Source organism: Ischnura elegans, chromosome 13 (assembly GCF_921293095.1).
Source record: "Ischnura elegans chromosome 13, ioIscEleg1.1, whole genome shotgun sequence".
NCBI lineage: Eukaryota > Metazoa > Arthropoda > Insecta > Odonata > Coenagrionidae > Ischnura > Ischnura elegans.
The window spans coordinates 11536743-11559209 of record NC_060258.1 but is presented as its reverse complement, the minus strand read 5'-3'; the positions used below and the strand labels follow the sequence as shown (position 1 = coordinate 11559209).

Sequence of the window (22467 nt, the reverse complement as noted above, 5' to 3'; positions counted from 1 at the left end):
AAATTGCTGAAGGTGGGCATTAGGCCTTAATGTGAATATTTTATAGAATAACAGTTTTTATTCTTGTCCCTCTTTCACAGACAAAGTCATATGTCCTTGATAAACGCGCATTCCTTCGCGGCGATGGTGAAAAACGAAGAGTGGCAGCTTGAATGGAAGTTGCATGAGGCGCTAAATGAGTCTGCGCCACAGCTCCTCCTGCAATTGGTGATCGCGATTATGCAACTTGGCAGCGGCGAGACAGTCGGTGAGTGGATGTGCATGCATGATCAGGGTTCGCTCTGGTCGATGGAATAGAAAGAAACTCTCCTGAAAGCCTAAACACCCTGAAAATGGAGAATGGGAAGTTAGAAATGGAAATGGAATGGTTACGTAATATTTATTTTCTCTGCTTCTTCTCCCTGTGTCAACTGTAAATGAGAAATGAAAAAATGTATGAGTATGCGGGAATAACTGGTCGGCTGCAATTGAGTCATTTCTCATTACACGCTTCTGACGGAGGTATGGGCAAAAAGATGGAAGTTTGTAGGGTCGAATTGGTCACCCTGGGTAAAAACATGTCAGTCGACAGAGCACTGAGGTCACAATGACAATCGCAGACACTGTTCATTCACTGAATCGGAACACGATCCATGTATTACTGGTATACCCATTCTGAGGAACATTAATAAAGTATGCCATACGATATTTGCAATTTGCAACTTGGCATCGATCATCTAGTATTTTCCTCGTCACATTGAAGGCTAATTTCCAGGAAATTTAACGTTAGTGATCCCAGTACAAAACGTTTCTCCTTTTCAAATGTGGGGTGTTAGCTGGTTAAAACTATTAACCTTTTCTAGAAGACACTTCTTTTTACCTGAGAAAAATGTTTTCCTTCCAAATCTCAATCAAGGGATTTCATACCCTATCATTTTAATAACTTTTTCTCAAACTGATTAAAATTGAGGAATGTGCAGATTTTGGCTCATTGGGCATTCCCGTCACAGTTAGGCTTTGCCAGAAGGTAGGCAACTTGCCACACAATTGTTAGATTAGAAAGAATTAAGTCATCATTAACTGCCTATTTACAATAATTATTGATACTAACAAAACATTGGAGCATCCCTGTTAAAATTTTCTCTTCCGTTATATATGTCAGTGCGCAATGTGGAAATCATTAATAATACCATTACAATCAAACTGCAGCAGGCAGCATAAAATAATATGCTAGAAAAAAGTATTTTCCTAAAAGCAAAGAACAATCCATCCATAATAACGTGTCTGAGGAAATTAGGCTTCTTTGTCAAATAACTTTGGAGACTGTTAAAAATTGTAATCAAACACTAATTATAAACTGGATGCTTTATGCGCTAGAAATGATACATCTACAATTCTTTTTCAAACACAAGTAAACATTGCATTTTGTAAAACTTTGAAAAAATTTCTGAAGCACTCTAGGACTCATCAGGTGATTCTGATTTCAAATCTTCATTGCTGTAGATTTCACAAGGTTCCTTGGGTGCAAAATCACATTTTGAACAACGTCCTTACTCCTTTTCTTATAAAAAGTTACGGGAGTCATTTTTGAAATGCCAGCTGAGTAAAAATTATCTAATACTCCCTTGCTCTCCCTGTCACGTATAATTGTAAGAACTTAGTCATGTAATTGCTTTTTACACTCATTAACATAAATACGACGATATCATGAAGTAAATTTGTGAAATATTAGACATCTGGTTTTGATAGAAATGTATTGTCCTACATTGATTTATTGCCGTATTAGTACCGGGGGACAAATTCTTCCCATACCTATTCTTCCTTCAATTTCAAATGATTTGAAATATCATCATGTCAAGATTACATATTCAATATTGAAAAACCAAAAGGAATAAGAACGTATTAGAAACAAATAAACTTAGCTATGAAAGCATAAAAAGGAAAAACACAGCAAATAGACGTTGTTCAGCGTCGTTAGCCTCGACTTTTCTATCAAAGTCGGATTTCCATCTTTCCTCGCATGGTGTCAACACTTTTTACTGTCGGCAGATACGAACGTGGTGAAAACGTCCCAATGGGAAATAGTGGAAAAATGTACTTGACTAAAGATAAAAATGATTCTGAAGATATGACCTGAAATCGGCACATCTGTCGTTAAAGGTTTAAACTGGAGTAACTAATTACTGAAGCATAATTACACGGTTTGAAAATGTTCTCAATACAGAAGATAAAACATGAAAAGGAACCTGGTCCCTCTCCTTTTCGCGTCCTGCGCGGCAGTAATGAGGGATCCTCTTTGTGCCAAGCAAATAAGCGTAGATCAATATTCCGAAAATTCTACCGTAATACATTTGCACTGGAGATGTTTTGTGTAGGATGAAGCAAGATATCTAACCTAAAGCACGCTTTAAAATGGGTATGAAGAAAGAAAGCATTTTTCAAGTAACCATTCGCATAGATTCCATTTCAATTGTTTCCTGTTGTTCAATTACCTCCCCTTCCAAATGAAAGATGTGCTATTCCCCCCACGAAATATAAGCTTTACCATCTATTGATTGAAATTTCTACGTCCACATGGACGAATAAAAAACTTAATAAAGGGAATAGTTACTCTTAGGAAAAATTATTTATCTTGCTTAACAGGAGACTCGAAAATTGACACATTTTGAGTATTTTTATAAATATCGAAATACTTATTAAATGTCATTATAAAATCACTAAAAATCAGTTTACACTTATTTTTATCGAAAAAAGTGGATTCTACATAAATAAAATTCAATTGAAACATTTTTTTGATTTTTCTCAGTAATGTTGCATTTTCGCAGCGTTGGCCGTAAATGGGTTAAGAGGATGTGCCGAAACTGGGACAAGGTCAAATTAAGCGTTCCCTTTCACTCCCAGGAATTCCAGACGCGTGCCGAGGCCATAGCTTCTCCCACTCGAGTTGGATATGTTCCCATTGATAGCAAGATCTCCCCATACGTGGAGGTAACGTGAATCGTATTTCCCCGTCTACGCATCGGAAATAACCGAAATTGCACCTCTTACTACTTTGTTATTGAACATTTTTGAAAATAAATGCTTTTATGAGAAAACGGGGACAATCCAAGGTCAGTTCCGCGTAGCAATCGCGGGGAAAGGCGTCTCGCTGTACAAGTCCCCATTAGACGCACGAACCGAGGTCGCCTCCGCCCTACACATGACCATACGCATTTCAAAACTTGGTTTTCAAACATAGCTACGGTCGACATAAGAAGTCAATAGAAATTGGGAGGACCACCTCAGAGAGTGAATTGGTGGGTGCCAACCTGAGTCCATATTCTTTTGGCCATATTTTTTAGAAGTCCATGGAAATGTAAGGTCATTAAAACCGATAAAATTGATCTGAGAGCTTCAAAACACCTTACAAGGGGAATTCTGTCAACTAGCATTAATCCCTGATATTTTTCTCGAAAATACCCTTTTCAGGGTACTTAAGGGTATTCAGGGTAAGGGAAATTTAATTTTGTCCTGACATCCCCTATGTACCCCTTAAGGGGTCGATCTGGGCGGGGGGTACTCACTACTACGTAGTGACTAATTTCCCCAAGTTTCAGACCGATTGGACCGACGGTTTTGGTCCTATGACCAAAAAACCCGAAAATTTCGGGAATTTTGCTCAATAACTCCTTTATTTGAAGAGATAAAAATATAGTTTAAATTGGAAATTTGTTCAGTAAGTAACTGGTCATCCATTGCGTTTATTGTTTAACACCTTACACTTCGGGTGTGACCCCTACACTCTGGGGGTAGGGCATGAGGATAAAACTTAACCCTGGAAGTGCACACTTCTTTTTTCAATCATAAAGTGCACACTGGGGTCCAGTGGACCCCATAACTTTTAAATTTTTTAATTTCAACCCCCTGATATTTTTTTGCTATTAATATAGTAAATCTCAATAATAGAAGTGTTTTTTACATTAATATGAAAATATAAGTTATTTAAACAAATTAAAATGAAATTAAAACAATATTTTTCATTCTAAAGACATCAAAATTCTTTAAGAAAGTCACCAATCCTACTTTTATTTACTCTTACGAATGTTTTAGATGTACAGACAAATAGTTTTCACAGCTTAAGTATAACATTGTGTAGTTCATTTAAAAAAATGCTTCATATTTTTTCTTTCGATAAAACGTATTAATTTTAACAATTGAAAACAACAAAATTTTCCTGTGAATTTTTTTTAAATTTTTTTCACAAATTTCATCAGGACTTCCTATTGCTCCAAAATGTACATTACTATTGTTTATTTACAGGTAAAATATAAATTTTTAGAAAAAAGTGCTTTGTTGTTAATTTCTCACTCCAGTACAGGTAGTACACAGATAAGTTCGGTGCTCGTCACACATCAGAGCGCGGCACGATGAGCATATAATTCTTGTTTTTCTGTCTCTATTCCTTGGGCATAAGCTGCATCGTATTTTGCTTTGAAGTATTTCAGGTTTATCAATTGCTGATATTTCAATTTTCAAAATTTCCGCAATGGTATTCCTGATTGAAGAACGCAGGTTTTTTTTTCAAAATCCGTTGATGCAAATGAGGTTTGATGAGTGACAAAGCCAGTTTTTCAAAAATGTTCTCTGGTTTATTTTTTCATTACTATCAACATGAGAGTCAAGAACCATTGCGTTTATGCCAGCTTGGTCTAGCATGCCATAGAAAATCTGCATTGGCCATGGAAGGGTTTTTCTGGCTGTTGTATATTCATGACACAGTTGATCAAATGTGTCTGTTCCTCCTTTAGTAGTATTATACATGCAAATAATCTCGGGCTTTCCATTGTCTTCATTTATAGCTTCATCCAAATGAAAAGATTACAACAAAAGCACTATTTTATTTCTTTTCGGTGTGAAAGATACCAGGGTCATGTCAGGGTCAAAGGCAAATCGTGAAGATTGAACAACAGCACTTCTTGTAAAATCCACTGGAATTTGACGCTTGTTTTTACAAATGGTGCCCACCATCGTTATTGAATAATCTTTTAGCATCTTCTTTACAAGCTCAACAGAAGTGAACCAATTGTCGCACGTAATATTTGTATTCGTGCCATGAATTGGTGTTGACAATGTCGGTACATAATATGTCGGAACAGTTTCATCTGGATTGGTAACTACTTTTCCTATGTAAGGACAGGCATTTACTATGTAAACGTTTTTGAATCATTCATCATTACAATTTTTATGCCATACTTATCTGGCTTTCCTTTCATATACATCCGAAAGGGGCAATGAGGAGTGTAATATTTCTTACAATTATCTACAAACCCTTCCCAAATTTCACGAATTTGTGCAAATTTATCGATCGATCTGCGCTGCATTCTCGTGTTTTTATCATAAAAACGCAAGGTTGACAGCAAAAACAGGAATCGGTGAAGAGACATGGTGCATTGATACAACGTAGATCCAAACTCAGTTGACCACAGTTCATACAAATTTGTGTTGCACGTCTTCTGCACCCCAGAAAAACATAGAAGTCCAAAAAAAGCCTCAATCTCCTCAACATCTACATCACCGTGGTGCGATTGAGGAATAGTGACATTTTGACGCTGCCGTTGTGTTTCCTCATTTGTGTGCCTCATTATTTATTTCGTAAAGCGCTATCCAACAGTAATTTCCAAGCTTGCCGGGAAGTTTTGACGTCGTGCGCTGCTCCTTTTGGTCCACGCAGATCCGAAACCAAATTTCGCTCTCTCTTTCGATCTCCAAATGATTTCAAACGTCAATGATTGATGAATAGTTTACTATTATGAGTAATATATGTTCAAAACTATTGCTCTACAATCCATTCCATTGAAGTTTGTTCGTACGTCTTTCACTCCGAAACTCCTAAATTATTTGCAAAAGAGGAAACCAAGAAATTTCACAAAAAAGTTGATGCCCTCAAATATCCCAAATTGATAAAAAATGATAAATGGCATTTTAATTACTTTAAACGTATAAATACGATTATAACAAATGTATTTGCAGCAAAAAAGGCAATAAAAAAATGTGCTAATTTTTTTTCGCAATTTCAAAAAAATTTCATGAAGTGCACACTGGGGTCCAATGGACCCCAGACCATTTTCAATATTAAATAATAAAGCAATAAGCGCGTTGAAAAAATCACCACACACTAGAAACTTTTACTAAGATATAAAAGGAAATTTACATTGGTATGAGACTTCAATATTTTGTGCATTACAAAAGTTACAGCAATGAAAAAAACTCCTGGGGTCCACCGGACCCCAGTGTGCCCTTCTAGGGTTAAATCTCAATATCTTTCTTATTTGAAGTGATAAACGAAAACTGATTTGATCTGAAACGAAAAGTGATTTAGTTTAACTGTCCTTCGAATACACTAATCAAACTTTCTCCGACTCCCAAGGATTCAGGGTCAGGGTAACCATGTACCCTAATTTGTAGAGTTAGCATTTTGACAATAAGTATCGAACTTGTTCGTCTTTCAACTTTATATACGATAAATTAATTTATTTTTCATAATTCCCTCTTTAAGTGCCCAGAAATCGATTTCAAATGGAGTTTGGACTTTTTTGGACTTGAAATTTTTCTCGTTTGGGGGAAACTTATAAAACCTTAAATATCTTCCACATTTGAATAGATAAAGTTTTGCTTTAAACGGCAAAGCTGTTGGCATTTTATTGTCCTTCGAATGCAACCATCAAATTTTCTAAGACTCATTCAGGGTCCAAAGTAAGGGTACCGGGGTATCTTATTTGAAGAAATAACGTTTTAATAGTTACTACAAAAAATGTTTCCCCTTCAACGTTATACACGAATCATTGATTATTTTTTACGAATTCAACCCGTAAGTCTCTAAAAGTGAATGCCGAAGCTGACACATGACGTCACAGCATCATCAACCTCAAACATCTTCCACATTTGAAAAGATAAATTTTTGCTTTAAACTGCATAGCTGTAAGCATTTTATTATCCTTCGAATGCAATCTTCAAATTTCCTTATACTCATTCAGGGTCCATAGTAACTGTACTAGGGTATCCAATTTGAAGAGTTAGCGTTTTGACAGTTATTACAGAAAATGTTCCTCCTTTGTCGTTATATACGAATCACTGATTATTTTTTACGTATTCAACTGGTAAGCCTCCAAAGCTGCATGCCGAAGCTGGCATATGACGTCACAGAAGCATCTAACTTCTTATTCTAATATTCCACATTTCAATAGATAAATGTATGCTTTAAACGGCATAGCTCTTAGCATTATATTATCTCTCGGATGAAGCAATTAAATTTTCTCAGACCCTTGAGGCTCCATTGCCAGGGTGCAAGGGTACCCCTATTTCACGATATATCGTTTTGACATCTTTTACAGAAAATTTTCATCCTTAAAGCTAATAAACGAAACCATACTTTGTGTTAACATTTCTGTTATCTAACATTAATACTTTCTATCCTAATATTCCAAATAAATGTTGAATTTTTCACTGTTTTAAAATCGAAACATCATCTCCATCATTCTAATGCAACTTCCAACATATGTAAGGGTTATTGTTCTGGGTAAATAAATTAAGAAATAAAAAATACATTTTTCATTCCATTTGTAATGTGTTTTATTAATATGCGTACATAAAACTTTTCATCCCCGTTTTAGTTGTAAAAACATACTCCCCCTTCAGTCATCCTGAACATCCGGGGATAGTATAGATTTCTCTCTCCCCCATCGTAATTAATTAGGGTCAACAACCCCTCTCCATCCGATACTTCACCCATCCTCCAACTCTTACTTCTTGAGGAAGGTGAACGCCTCCAGTACATCTTGTAGTCTTCTCCTTAATAATCATTGCCAGAATAAATGGATAGAAAAAATATCAGATATTTGATAAATTAGATACATTATCATATATTTCAATACGAAAAAGACATAATCCCTTTTAAATGAGTAGGAAAAGCTTGCCGTGTTGGTGAGGGTATGAGGTGGCGGTCGTGTAAGAGGTACCGGTCGTGGTAGTGGAGGGGATTTCCATCCTTCCATAATAAAATGAAGCGAATAAATTAACATCATATTGAACAATGAGATTTAAGAACTCCGACTCATTCTTCCATTATCTGTATTATTTTTTTGTTGAAGAAGCAGATCTCATTAATTATTTCATTGATTATTATAGCAATAAATTATACTTTTCTTCCTCCCAACTCGTGAAATTCCATATATTTCACTCATAATCAACTTAAAGTTGAATCTCAACGTTTACAACACTCATAAATAACACTTTTCACCCATTTCCAGGAAACACCGCATGGAAACGATAGAGTACATTTCCTCTTCTTTATTTTAGGTATTCTAGTTGACATTTTTTCCATTTCCTTTCCTTTCTTATTTCTGCACCTTTTTCTAGTGAGATTTAGGGGTAGGGGGTATCACTGGGGTCATGACTCCGTAACTATCTATGCAGTTATGCCTTTAATTGTTGAAATACAAGTGCCCTCCATATTAGATGAGTATTATTATTTTTTAAATTAGACGAACTATCACTTCACAATATTGCGTCAAACTCGGGTGCTTATAATTATGACGTGGGAAGTCAATGAAGATGACAAATATGCGTCAAAAAGTCGGAAAAGATGTTAAAAAATTGACAACACCTCAAAATAAAACAGAAGCATTACTAATAACTAGATATACGTGTAAATAGCACTTTCATTTTAATTTTATAGCACCTTCAATTATAGTTTATAGCATTGAGTAGCGTCTATCTTTTTCTTTTTTCATTATACATTATCAGTAGATGACGACAAAATGCGGTGAAACACAGTTATTTGAAAAATACGGAATAGTTTTATTAATGATGTGTTGGAAAAAAATAATTAGGGAACTAGATATATACTAAACTAGATCACCCCGGTGAACTTCGTACCACCTGATAATCAATGAACGGTTTCAAAACATCATTTATAAATCAAGAACGGTTGTACTGATTTTAATATTTTTTAAATTATTATAAAAATATTAGTAAAAAATGTGCACTCAAGAAAACTACAAGAATGAGTATTACAATGGCTTGTTAGAAAAACATTTTTATTTATTCTTTCTACGCTGGGTAGACGGGAGACTTAACTTGCCCGCTCATGGGACAAGCTTACATAACGCTAGACCGATGCTTGATTGACGTAACAATCTCGTGAATAGGCCCTAATGAAGAACATTAATATGTTATGACTTATGGCGCGCTATAGTTTTAACTCGGTTAGGTAAATTGCACCGCGTAAATCTACCCCATGTGCAAACGTACCTCTGTCTACCCTACACATTCGGGTCTATTCCATTGAGCCAAGCACCTTCTGATATACAAGGCAAAACACAAAATGTCATCGTCGTATAGATCGCTAACGATCTTTGGTAGCGTTTTTAATAACCGTAGTCAAGGTGACAGTCTGAAAAAAACATTCTCAGGAAGAAAGGTAAAGAGGGAGAAATGCTTCTATATTCCGATTGGGGAACTCACCGATTTTGCGCCTTTTAAACGGAAGCGTGCGTAAATGGGCTGGCGGGGGCGGTGGTGTAGCCTGTATGGTCTAGTTTGAGTCTCATTCAATTAGAAATAAGAGCCGGCAGAGCAGTTCCACAGAGCTCATGACTAAATTTACGAATTTTACCATCGAAAAGACAAATTTGCTGATTAAACATCATAAAAGTCCAGTCATCGCGCCTATGTCACATTTATTCACGTGCATCGCATCAATATCGCATTTATCACATTAGCAATTTTTACGTATCACTACAAATAACTTATCGGTCATGAAGCACACTCGTTGGTTCAGACAGGAGATACCCATTTCTTCTCGTTTCTCATTGTTCTCTAAGCTGTCATGCTTTCACCTATTCTGTTTTTATTTTGCTAACTATGTAAAAAAATTGAAGTATTTTCTCAATTATCATTAGGATACATCTATGCTGGTAATCACTTATTTATTCGAAAATTCAATGGTTTTCATTACAAAATTAAGCACAATATTCTACCATAATCAACGTATTTTAATGCGCATCATCCTAATGAGATTTGTTTATTCTGATATTTCGTACAGATAATTTTTGATCACAATTTTTGTTACGTATCTCCAGCTTAATTTAGCTAACTCCACAAGCAATATAAGTGTTATGCGTCATCAAACTTGTATGTGAGAGTAGTTTCCATTGAGGCAAAGCTATTTCCTGCTCCGAATTCAATCATTATAATGTAAAATTTTAGAACTCAGGTCTACAAGCTCCTAACATGACTTATGATCCCATAAATCCATACAAATATATTTTAGACGTCAATTTATGGGAAGAAAAATCTTTCACATTCATTTATAGCGATGATTTTACCCACTGGAGGCGCTCCAAGCCCCTCCCCCCCCTCTTGCCCCCCAAAGCTTTTATTTCTTAGCTTACCGTGATCTAACCTTTATGTGATCCGGATGCATCATGCGTCTTTCAAACAAAAAATTTTTAGAATGTGTTAGCTTTATTTGAGTGATGGAGTCACAGATGGATACCACTCATTTATCTGCAATAGTCAGAAAAATATGGTTCAAACTGGAGGAAAAATATCAATAAAGTTCAAAGCTCATGCCCTAGAGACATAGGAGTAGGAATAATTAACATATTTGAGTCATTATCAAGGATTCTGACTATGGAAAACATAAGTGACTTTTATTCATCTAATCAATGAACAGGTAACATAATTTTTTGTAGTTTATATATTTCAAGCCGTCATGAATCATATGTTGATATCTGCACTGTTTGATTTCCATTTCTTCAATCAAATTAAATAATTATCTCCAAACTTCTTTGCAATACTCAGTGATTAGAATTTTTTTGGTAAATATTGTTGTGTCCGTAAACGTCCAGTCGCTCTCGTTGCGGCTCGTGAGAGAACAGAATGCGTTCCAAGTGTAAAAGGACGAGTATTCTGCTCCACAATTGTCAGTTTTTGGTCCAAAGCCGAATCTTAACCTACGGAGCACTAGCCTCCCAGTGAACTAGAGAGAGGGAGACTAACTCAGACGGTTATAAATTCGTTAAGTGCTTTGACGTCTTGACCCTGATTTCTCCCAAGCTCCTCCGCTTGTAGCCCGGACGGTCCACAACCCCGATTTTCAGGGTCCTGTCCTGATCGTCGTAGGGATGCGACAATATTTTATTCCAACAGATCAGCATTTCTTAGAAAAACAATCTTCCATCACGGTGAAATGCAGGTAATTTACAATACATATTACTGTAATGAAGTTTATTATGAAGAATACTTAGATAGTTTATCTTCAGCGTTTAATTGCAGGGTATGTTTTTTTCACGGAGCCTTGATATTGAAATTTTCACTTTAACCAATTTGTTATACTTGTAGTAACTTGAGTTTTTATAAACAAAGCTTCTAAGGCACATACCATTCTTATCATTGGAATAAATGGAATTAACAGTGACGGCGATTTGGATTTATCGGTGAAAACTAACGCCATCTATTACTATGTATCCGAACAAGGTCGTTAACTTCAATCGCTTCGTGCAACGTGATTGGTTGGATATTTCACCATCCCCTCCAGGACCAACATCCTATTATTTCCGAGCATAAATGAAGGGGTAAAGGCTAGAACTCCATCAGTGTGTGGTCCAAGGCGTCGCTGATGTGACATCGTCTTGCATACGGTGATAAACAATCATCAAAAACAAGCAAATGACCATTGGAGAGAAAGAACCACTGGTTACTATGTGGTTTGGAATCCTACGGTACACTTTGGCATTTGGCATTTTTGGTAAATTTGAATATTTTTTCATTTTACTGATTTGCCGATACTTCCTGAATGCAAATATTTTTCACTTCATTTGCAAAGTGTACCGTAATATGTTTTCCTTCAAAATTTCAATCAAGGGAGTTTGCAGGAAGCATACCCTATCATTTTAATATCGTTGTCTCAAACTGATTCAAATTAAGGTATGTGCAGAATTTGGCACATAGGGCATTTCCGTCACAGTTAGGCTTTGCCTGAAGGTAGGCAACTTTCCACACAACTGTTAGATTAAAAAGAAATAAGTCATCATTAATTACCTATTTACAATAATTATTGATACTGACAAAACGTTGGAGTATCCCTGTTAAAATTTTCTCTTCCATTATATGTCAGTGCGCAGTGGAGAAATCATTAATAATACTATTACAATCAAACTGCAGCAGGCAGCATAAAATAATATGCTAGGAAAAAGTATTGTCCTAAAAGCAAAGATAAATGCATCTATAATAACGTGTCGGAGGAAATTAGGCTTCTTTGTCAAATAATTTTGGTGAGTGTTACAAAATGTATTCAAGGACTAATTATAAACTGGATGCCTTATGCACTGTAATCATTTCAGCAAAACATAAAATACAATTGGGAAACATTTGAAGAATTTCCGTAGAAGTTCGTTATAAATAACAATTAACCGAGTTATTTTGATGAAATGTAATGAAATATCTAGAAATCTGATTCAAACACAAGTAAACAATGTATTTTGTAAAACTTTGAAAAACTTTCTGAAGCACTCTAGGAGTCATCAGGTGATTCTGATTTCAAACTTCATTGCTGCAGTTTACTTGGGTGCGAAATCACATTTTGAACAACATCCCTACTCCTTTTCTCATAAAAAGTCACGGGAGTCATTTTTGAAATGCAAACTGAGTAAAAATTATCTAATATCGACGATATCATGAAGTAAATTTGTGAAATATTAGATATCTGGTTTTGATTGAAATGTATTGTCCTACATTTATTTCCGAATTAGTACAGGGGGACGAATTCTTCCAATACCTATTCTTAATTCAATTTCAAATAATTTTAAATATCGTCATGTCACGATTATATGTTTAATTTTGGAAAACCAAAAGGAATAAAAAAATATTAGAAACACATAAACTTAGCTATGAGAGCAGAAAAAAGAATAACACTGCAAATAGACGTTGTTTAATATCGTTAGCCTCTACTTTTCAATCAAAGTCGGATTTCCACCTTTCTTCGCATGGTGTCAACACTTTTTACTGTCGGCAGATACAAACGTGCTGAAAACGTCCCAATAGAAAATAGTGGAAAAATCTACTTGGCTGAAGAGGAAAAATGATTCTGAAGGTATGAGCTAAAATCGGCACATCAGTTGTTAAAGGTTTAAACTGGAGTAACTAGTTGCTGAAGCATAATTACACGGTTTGAAAATGTTCTCAATACAGAAGATAAAACATGAAAAGGAACCTGATCCCTCTCCTTTTCGCGTCCTGCGCGGCAGTAATGAGGGATCCTCTTTGCGCCAAGTAAATAAACGTAGATCATTATTCCGAAAATTCTACCGTAATACATTTGCAATGGAGACGTTTTGTGTAGGATGAAGAAAGATATCTAACCTAAAGCACGCTTTGAAATGGGTATGAAGAAAAAAAGCATTTTCAAGTAACCATTCGCATAGATTCCATTTCAATTGTTTCCTGTTTTAATTACCACCCCTTCCAAATGAAAGATATGCTATTCCCACACACTCTTCTCACTCAACATTGTTGCCGTGAAAACCCCTCCCCTTCCACGACCACCGAGAGAGAAGGCGTGAGCGCTCCGTTGTGACGTCACGAATCGTAGGTGGACGGAGGGGGGTGCGAAGACTGATGTTTAGGCTGCCAGTTTGCGAGGAATGCGTACGAAAACCGTACGATGCGTAAACAGACATCCGGCTACGATATCCTTTAAGTAAAAATATATATACTTCTATTTAAGTGATGTCAACAGTACATCCTTACTTCAGGGAAGAATAATATTTGTTTACATTCGATGATCGCGTTCGCCGAAAAATCTACTTTACACAGAGGCAACTTGCTCCTAAATGTATTTGAAACCTCGAAAATTTCATCAAAAGCCTTGTATTCAGTAAAATGTACGTACTTTTACGCATTAGTGATAGATAGAGCATAAAAATCAGTGGATTTTTTAAATCCTTCACGAAGCTTCTACTTTTTCATCATCGCTGAATAGACGATTACATATTACAAAAGTAATGTTCTTACACATACGAAAGATTAGGTTAAAACTAGAATGTGCTTCCGTAAAGTGCCGTAGAGGTTGTTTTGAACACATTCATCTGCAAACAAAATTTCATGGCAAATTATTCACTCATCAGGGCGAATAGCAAGCTCTTAAGAAATGGTGAACTAGGATTAGCTACTTCTAAGAGCTTAGAAATATTATTTTGAATGCACAAATACCATATGCTACCTCAGAACACAGATATAGCATTCAGTTGGAAAAATTGCTACCCCTGATAGGACATAGTGAGGTCATTTGTGCTGCTGTCAAGTGACATAGAGATTATTTTGAATGGGCAAATACCATTTCTTACCTGAGAACACATAAATGTGGCATATAATGCATTCATTTGAGAAAATCATAATTTTTTGATGGATTTAGTTGTTAAAAATACATTGAAAGACATGGAGAGGGTCTGGGATATAGAATAATGGTCGAGAATGATCAGAAGGATGTGGATAAACTATACTCAGTAGGGTGTCCCAAGACATAATGGAAAATTTTTTTTCGCGAAATCAAATATGCATACCCTCTGTTTTTTGTTGTTTGGCCTAAAAAACTCACATAATAAATATTATTGCGATTGGATTATGATAACACTTGCCGACTTGATCCCAAACATGAGAAATGAAAATTTGTCCTGGGTTAGTATGGAAGGGTTCCAGAAATTAATGCTTATTTATTAAATAAAACAACAATATGCCCAAATCGTGTTTACTGTTTGACAAGTAAATAAAATTTTCTTTTTAAAGTTTGCTTTTTGCAGTCAGGATAAATCTTCCGGTGTTCTTGTACGCAACGTAACAAAAATTGCTTTGGTTCCTCCTCCACCGTGATTACACCGTGGTAGTCTTGGATCAACTTGACCGCTCTTTCAGCTGCATCGTTGACTGCCCTCAGCGTTGAAACCTTCTTCCTGGCTTCTTGAAACGAAGCATTACTTGACCACGTAGCAGGACATTCGTGGAGAAAACTGTCATCAATTTTGATGCGATCGAACAATGACTTGCTTTTGGCTGAAATGAAGTCGTAGATGTTTTTCTCTGAAATATAACAAGAGTTCACACACACACACAGAAAACTAAAAAAGCAACTTCTACATTTACTTATTTAACTTACAATACAATGGACCGCAAAGTTCTTCCTTAGATGGGATGTAACGTTTGCTATGAGTTGATAAATTCTCTTTGGTTAAATTTTCGACCATTTTGCCTTTAGTTTCTTGATCCACATCATCGTCAAACAGTGACAAGGCAGAAATTTCATCAGTCAAGTACCATAAATGCTGGATTATCTTCTGTAAAGCTGCTTTTGAGATGCTTTTATCAATTTTTTCGTAAGCCTTCATTGACTTCAAAAAGCACAAATCTTGGTAAGGTGCTTTTACTGCCAAAATACATTGGAGCCATGGCTTGACATAGGATGTCACTATGAGCAGGCAAACGTCTAACAGCGCTGTCTTATCCTTGATCGTAATTTTGAATTGATGACTTAGTAATGATATTTTTAGGGAATAAATTGCTCTCGCCATCCATCGAGCTTGGTGCATGGCACCTGGAGGTCGAATTTTAAATTTTCTCTGTGTATCTCCGCCTAAAAATATCACAGAAAGCTCTATCAACTCTCAATAGCCATCTCTGACTATTTCTTTGGTCAGTTCAGTTCGGTAAAACTCAAGGAGATTGTCAATTTCGGAAACAGTCAGGTGCAATGCGAGCTTTTTTTTTATAGCACTGTGCTTTATCTGGATCGACACCATTCCAGTTATCTCGGAACTTTTTGAAGAGTGGAATGTCTGGATTTGCAGTCACTTGACTGATTTTTACTTCGAACACGCTTTTTAACACCAATTCATACACGTGATGGCGGCAAGCAAAAATAAGCATATCTCTATTAAGTTTTTGTTCAAGAAGCACACAGGCACCATTGATATGACCCGTATTTGAAGCCGTAGTATCACAACAAAGAATTTGCGCTTTATCTTCGAGATTCCAGTCTACAATCGCGTTCCAAACAGCCTGCGCCTGTCCGCTTCCTGAAGAGCTTTCCAACCTTGGCACACTAATAAGTTGTTCTTTATTTGCATATGAAATAACTATTGGAAGACGTTCTTCTTTTGATTTTCGAGCATCTAAAGCAGGCAACAGTTTGCCATCCCAGTGAACAGTCACAACATCTGGTACCTCGTTTTGAAAACGAACTTTTATGGCTTCCGCACGCTCTTTCCGTTTTTCCGTACGAATTCTTTGAATCGAGGACTTACTTATAGGAAATTCATCAGTATTATATCCAAATGCCTCAATGGTAGCTTCAAGAACAAACACTGAATCTCTCATGCTTAACTGACACCTATCTAACACTGCTACTAATTTTGGAGTAATGAAATTTTTCTGCATAGTTGTTTCACTGGTTCCGGGTTGTGTGTTCTGGATCAGAGTTGGAAAATCTTCTTTTAAATGCATGCCATTTTCATTAGAATCCGAAGATGAGTCGTTTTGTAACGGTTCATTAGATGATGTTGAAGGAGTTGAGGTGGAAAAATATGTAGCACGTCGCTTTTCTTCTTCAATAGTTCTGAGGCGCGCCCTTTCCTCTTTATAAGCCAGTTTTTTGTCCACTCCTGCTAAGTGACCAGGCCGACCTGGCTCTCTCTGTCGCTGTAAGAAGATTCTGTCTTCATCTATTTTTATTAATTGAAGCGCATCGGCGTGTGCAATGTCAAACAAATTATCTAAGTTGTTGACAAATTCTTGTCGGCGCTGCTTAAATACGCTTTGGATTTTTTGTGCATTTTTTTGTAACTCCCTCCAAAATTGATATAAGTTCACTAGTTTCTTCACACAATTAGGGAAAGATTTGGTAGGTATACGCGCCTTTTCCCAAAAGATAATACATTCGCGAATAGTGAGATTTGCACTTTCATTGACAGTTGAAGTCACTTCACGGATATTATAAAATAAAACTGCCAGAACTTGTCCATTAGAGGGGAGTTTTGAACCTTTTATTTGATGCTTTACGCACCCTATTAAAAATATACCCTTTTTAGAACTACGTAATTCCACTGACATGTTCATTGTTCACTGATTGAAAACAATACTTTTACTTACAAAATATCAAGTGATCACAAACACATCGACGCGTTAACACGCTTTCACAACGCATAAGCAAAACCTGCTTCACTAAACAATCACTACGGACAACCAACGTGACTCTAGCGAGTTCCAGCTCGCACTGATAGCGTATCACATGTTCACCTGCCTCCCCTCCAACACCCGTATCACCAGTATTGCCCGATCTAACACTAAGCTATCAGTTTAATTACTTTATTTACACACCTTGTACAATGTACAATTGTACAATGTGGTGCATTTTTCGCTAAATTCGCATTAACCGGTGGGCGCGCCGCCGCACTCCGTGCGACATATGTACTTTGTATTTCATGGTTATCAAAAAAAAACTGTAGGGTGCGCTACCTGTGAGTCTAGCCATTTGTATTTCGTCTAATTTGTGCACATTGTGGCAGTAATTGTGTGCTTACCATCTCATTGTCAGTTCCATTCGGGCGTACAAACTTGAGGTGTTGGGTTTTGGTGCGTTTCTTGCAGTGGGACCCTTCGTTGGGCGCGCCGCCCGTGCGGCATACTTCGTATTTCTTGGTTATAAAAAAAACAGCCATCATACCAGTCACCAGACAAAGTTCAAACATCATATATTAGTTTCCCATTAGTCAAAAAAATTTATATTCAGGTAAAACTGCTGCATCAGTCACCATAGGGTTATCATATGGAAGGTTTTCCGCGGCGCCTTCCTTCGCAAATACTGACATGTTTCAACACAAGTCGGCACGGGTTTCCGAGGTCCTATGTATATAAAATTTTATTTACAATTGTTTTTGACGTCGTATAAATAAATTAAGAGGGTGTGCGATCCAAAAAAACGACTTCGATTTTTTTGGGACACCCTAATACTCAGCCTTGATGGATTGTTAAAGGAGGAGGATGTTTTTCTGTTAATGGAATTGTTCACTTTTAACACAAACAAAATTTACATTTTCCTTTACAAACCACATTTTACCGACTTTTTCCAGACCAATGATCACTTTCTACAGAATATCATATGCATCAAAGGCTGAAAGACTACTCACTGGCAGTATATGGGCAACATATTTAAAATGTAGTTCTGTACCCTAAAATATGAGCAATGGAAGCTTAACTGCTGGAGATATGTATATATACATCCACATAATACCCCACAGCCCGCTTTAAAGGCGTGTAACAGGGGGTGTTAGAACAACAGTCGTTTAAAGATAAAAGGAAACGCGAATAAGCTTTTATTAAATTCCTTTATGGTTTGGGGAAAAAATGAGTTCCCATATCTATCTGTTCGACTAGATATCTCTTTTCATTTATCGCTTCTATCGAACCTGGAAATATAGTGGGTCTCTAATATTATGTTCTCCGTGTCGTTCTTAAATATATCTATTCTCAATTGTTCAAAAAATCTAAGCCTAGCGCGCAGCCTCCGAGTCTCCAGCAGCTCCCAGCCTAATTTGCTTGATATCTGGGTAACGCTGTCTGTAACCCCGTAGCAGTTTTTGACGAACCGTGCAGCCTTCTATTGTATATTATTTAGTTCGCGGATAAAGACTTTCTGCACCGGATCCCATGCGCTCGCTGCATATTCAAGGTGCAGGCGGACGAGTGCGAAATAGCACCTTTCTTTTACTTTCTCATCCGATAATTCATTCAAGACTCACGCTCCTAAGACTGGTTCGACGCAGCTCTCCACTCAGTTCTCCTCATCAGCTAATCCTTTCACACCAACGTAATCTTTTCTTTCAAATAGTTCTTTGCTTGATCTATGTATTTTGTTTTTGGTCTTCCTTTTTCGGTCTTTATAAAATACGATCTCAAGGATAATTTCAGCAATTATTCTGGCATCAACAATCTCCATCTCATACAAACTATATTTCGAAGTTTTAATATTGTTTTCTTCGCTTTTGTAGGCAGAGCACTACTTCTACACATTATGTAAGCATAGTTAACAAGTTACCCATTATCGATTATCTTTATCTAAAAATAAGTCATAATTTCCGAAAATATAAAAATATAAAACAACGACAACAAACCGCATATCAATAAGTTTTCACTTGTTTCTACCTTTCTTTCATTAGTGGTGACCGTCACATGACTTCTAACTTAGGATATGTTCGGTTTTTCTCTGGTTAGGAAGGAGTCGGTACGGTACAGAATTGCTGAAAGTGCCGTCGTCGGTACGGAAACCGTTGTCGGTACGGAATGATGTCCAGTCGGTGGGCTTGAAAGGCAAACCGATCGGTGCGGTACCAAAGAAGTACAGAATACGGCACAAGATCGGAATGGAGAACTGCAATTATAAAATAACGCAGCTGCTTCTGAAAGCTTCCGAAACTCACATACTGGAATCACACTAAATCTCATCACACTTACTGGAGTAAGCTAATGTTGAGGAGTTTATCAAAGTACCTCTTTTGGGATCCTATCTACCGGTCCAAATGCACTGTGCTAGAGCAGTATGGATGATGGGTGACTACAGATGAAGGGCCAGTCTGTAACTCCATTTTCTCACGAAAAAAGGAAATAGGAGATTCGTGAAGTGCCTGCGCGAGAGTTGTCTCCCGCCCTATGTCTCTAACGATTTTTTGCCTGTGGAAGGAGACAATCTTTCACCTGGAGCCTAAGTCTGAAACTTCGTTTTCTCCGGAGTTGGGAGAAAATAGACTTGTGTAGCTACCCTTTCATCCAACTCTAAGTCTATAACTTGTTTCTCCCGGTAATGGAGTAAACATTCTCCTGGTAACGGAGAAAATGTTTCTCCTAGAGAAAACCTTTCTCCCAACTCAAGTCTGTAACGCGATTGGAGAAACTCTACGCACCCTTGACGGGTGCTTCGGAGTCACCCGCCCGGGACCGGCCGACTAATTTTCTCCCTGGAAGAAAACGAGAAAAATAGCAATGGCGGACCATTGTGGATGATCGAACTCTATTTGTACACATTTATATATTTTTTTAAGTATTTGTGCCAAAAAAAAAACACAAAAATCCTTCCTTCAAATTAGGCTGGCAACGTATGTAGTGTAAGTTTTCACAGGAATTGAAAGTTTTGTATAGCTGCAATGGGAGGGAACACTCAAAATTAAAAATCGGTTTTTGTTATTTAATACCAAAGAGATATGAATGAAAAACTCATACGCCAAATAACGGAGCTCAAATTCGATTTTTAACCGAGATAAGTAGCTTTAAAAGTCCACCAGCAGCTTCGGCCACGCCCACGACGCGAAAAGTATTTCTAATGGCTGACGCCGCGTGACGTGTTAACCTCATGAATGTCGCGGGAGTAACGCTTGAAGAAGCGGTTAGCGCATTGGGTTCGTGGAAATAGTGGCCAAAAGTGTATCATCCCGGCGAAACAAAACGTTCATTTTGCTGTGGCTGATTCCCGAAATGTACCGACATTATCACCCGAGGCTCTGGACAATTTTTTTTCTCAAAACGAATCACTTCATTGAAATGAAACGTCGTAAAATATTTGCTTAGCAATGACTTTTAGTTTCGGGATGTAAATTATGAAATACATAAACGAATAAGCTATAGCTATAGCTGTGTTCCTGTTCTCTGAAGAGAGGAAATTCGGGGTTCTCTCCGTTCCTTTTAGAAATAGCGTTTAAATTTCGTTGGAAGAGCATTTTTCAAAGCAGAGGATTGACTTTGGTCAACTGTGCTCCCGTTGATTCTTCAAGTCAGTTTCGTACTATAAAAATTGGTAAACAATTGTCTTCAAAATGAAAGAGTAACTCAGAGATGGGGATTTTTACATGAAAATATCCGCAAGTTCACTTATATTTATATCAGAGTTACACGCACCGTCACTTTCAAAAGTTTTAGGGACAAGTTTGTGGCATCACTTCTGCTCCTCAAGGAAATTTAGTATCCTATTATCCTTTCGTAGTTTTCTGCTGCACTCCGCTAACATTTCACTTGCGAGTGGATATATATATGCACTCAAAGGGAAAAATTATTTATACTGCAAATTTATCATTTCGCTACTATTTATGTAGAGTGTAATGATTATTCCGAGTGCATTTATTGTATACTTAAACCGGTTTTCACCCTTAGTGGTAAAAGTAATTTTGATATGATTTTTATCATGTGACGGCTCGCCGCGGCGGTGGCGTACTGGGCAACGCTTTGAGCTCGGGAAGTGAAGATTGAACGGTCGGGACTGCCTCTCAAAATTTTTGCAGCTCGTTTTATTACATATTTACAGTTTTTTTTCGTAATTTCGCAGTAGTTGTCATTATGCTTTTATTAATGTTGACGCCAATTGTTAAAATTAAAAGAAAAATTGTAGATAAAACTATGGCGTTAACATTAGCGTACAGTTTGAACGAAAGAAGTCACACATTTTATTTTATTATTTGACAATTATTCTGTTTCGATTAATGATAGTTCAAACTATTTGCTAAACTATTAATTCATTCAGTACGTATTTTCCTCTGGCTACTCTGTTTTGTTGCAAGATTAGCAAAGTTATCCGTGTTTATTATTTACTATTTGTGCTTTTATCTATAAATCTGGCGGCACTGGGATTCAAATGTGCTTATTTCTGCCTATTGTGAGTAATACGATATCGTAGTATTCCTGGAGTAAGTATTTGAGATGATTAATATATCCTACTTTATCATTCCTAGAATATTATTGTGTATCGTAGTGGTGACCAGGGAGTTCGCATCTCCCCTACCCCCCTCGAAATATTAAAACATCTTTACTTTGCTTCATAAAAGAAAAAAATCATTAATTTTTAAATTTGAGGGGGTTCCAGCAGACAGAACCCCACATGAAATATAAAATCATATTTAATTCGCTTCATAAAAGGAAAAAAATGAAAAATCATCAATTTTTATATTTCGTTGGGGGAGGGGGTTCGGACCCCCCTTGACCTCCTCCCCCCCGAAATCCGAAACATAAAAACACATTCACTTTGCCTCATAAAAGGAAAAAATGAAAAATTCATCAATTTTTATATTTCGGGGGGTCCAGTGGGTTCGCACCCCCCCTCCCCCCGAAATATAAAAACACATTTCTTGCCTAATAAAACAAAATATATTTGAAGTTTGGGGGGGTTGGAGGGAAACCAGACCCCCCAGACCCACGCATTCGCTATTCCACTGATTGAGGCTCTGTAATACACAAAATAAAACGATCATAATGACAAACTGTGTTGAAATTCTTCCCTAATTTTAAATCATCTGGGTGGGGGGCGCGTGCCCCCTCTCACTCCCATAAATCCTCCTATGTTGGCTGGGATCATTAGCGAATCATTTACCCTGAATATTCCCAATGGATCCAATTTGAATATGGATGTCTAGAAAATATCTT

General features: G+C 36.9%; 1 protein-coding gene across 1 annotated transcript in view; it reads left to right on the top strand.

Annotated features, from left to right (window-relative positions):
* LOC124170021 overlaps positions 1-22467 on the top strand; it is a 343638-nt gene that overhangs the window by 157657 nt on the left and 163514 nt on the right. The window lies entirely within an intron of this gene.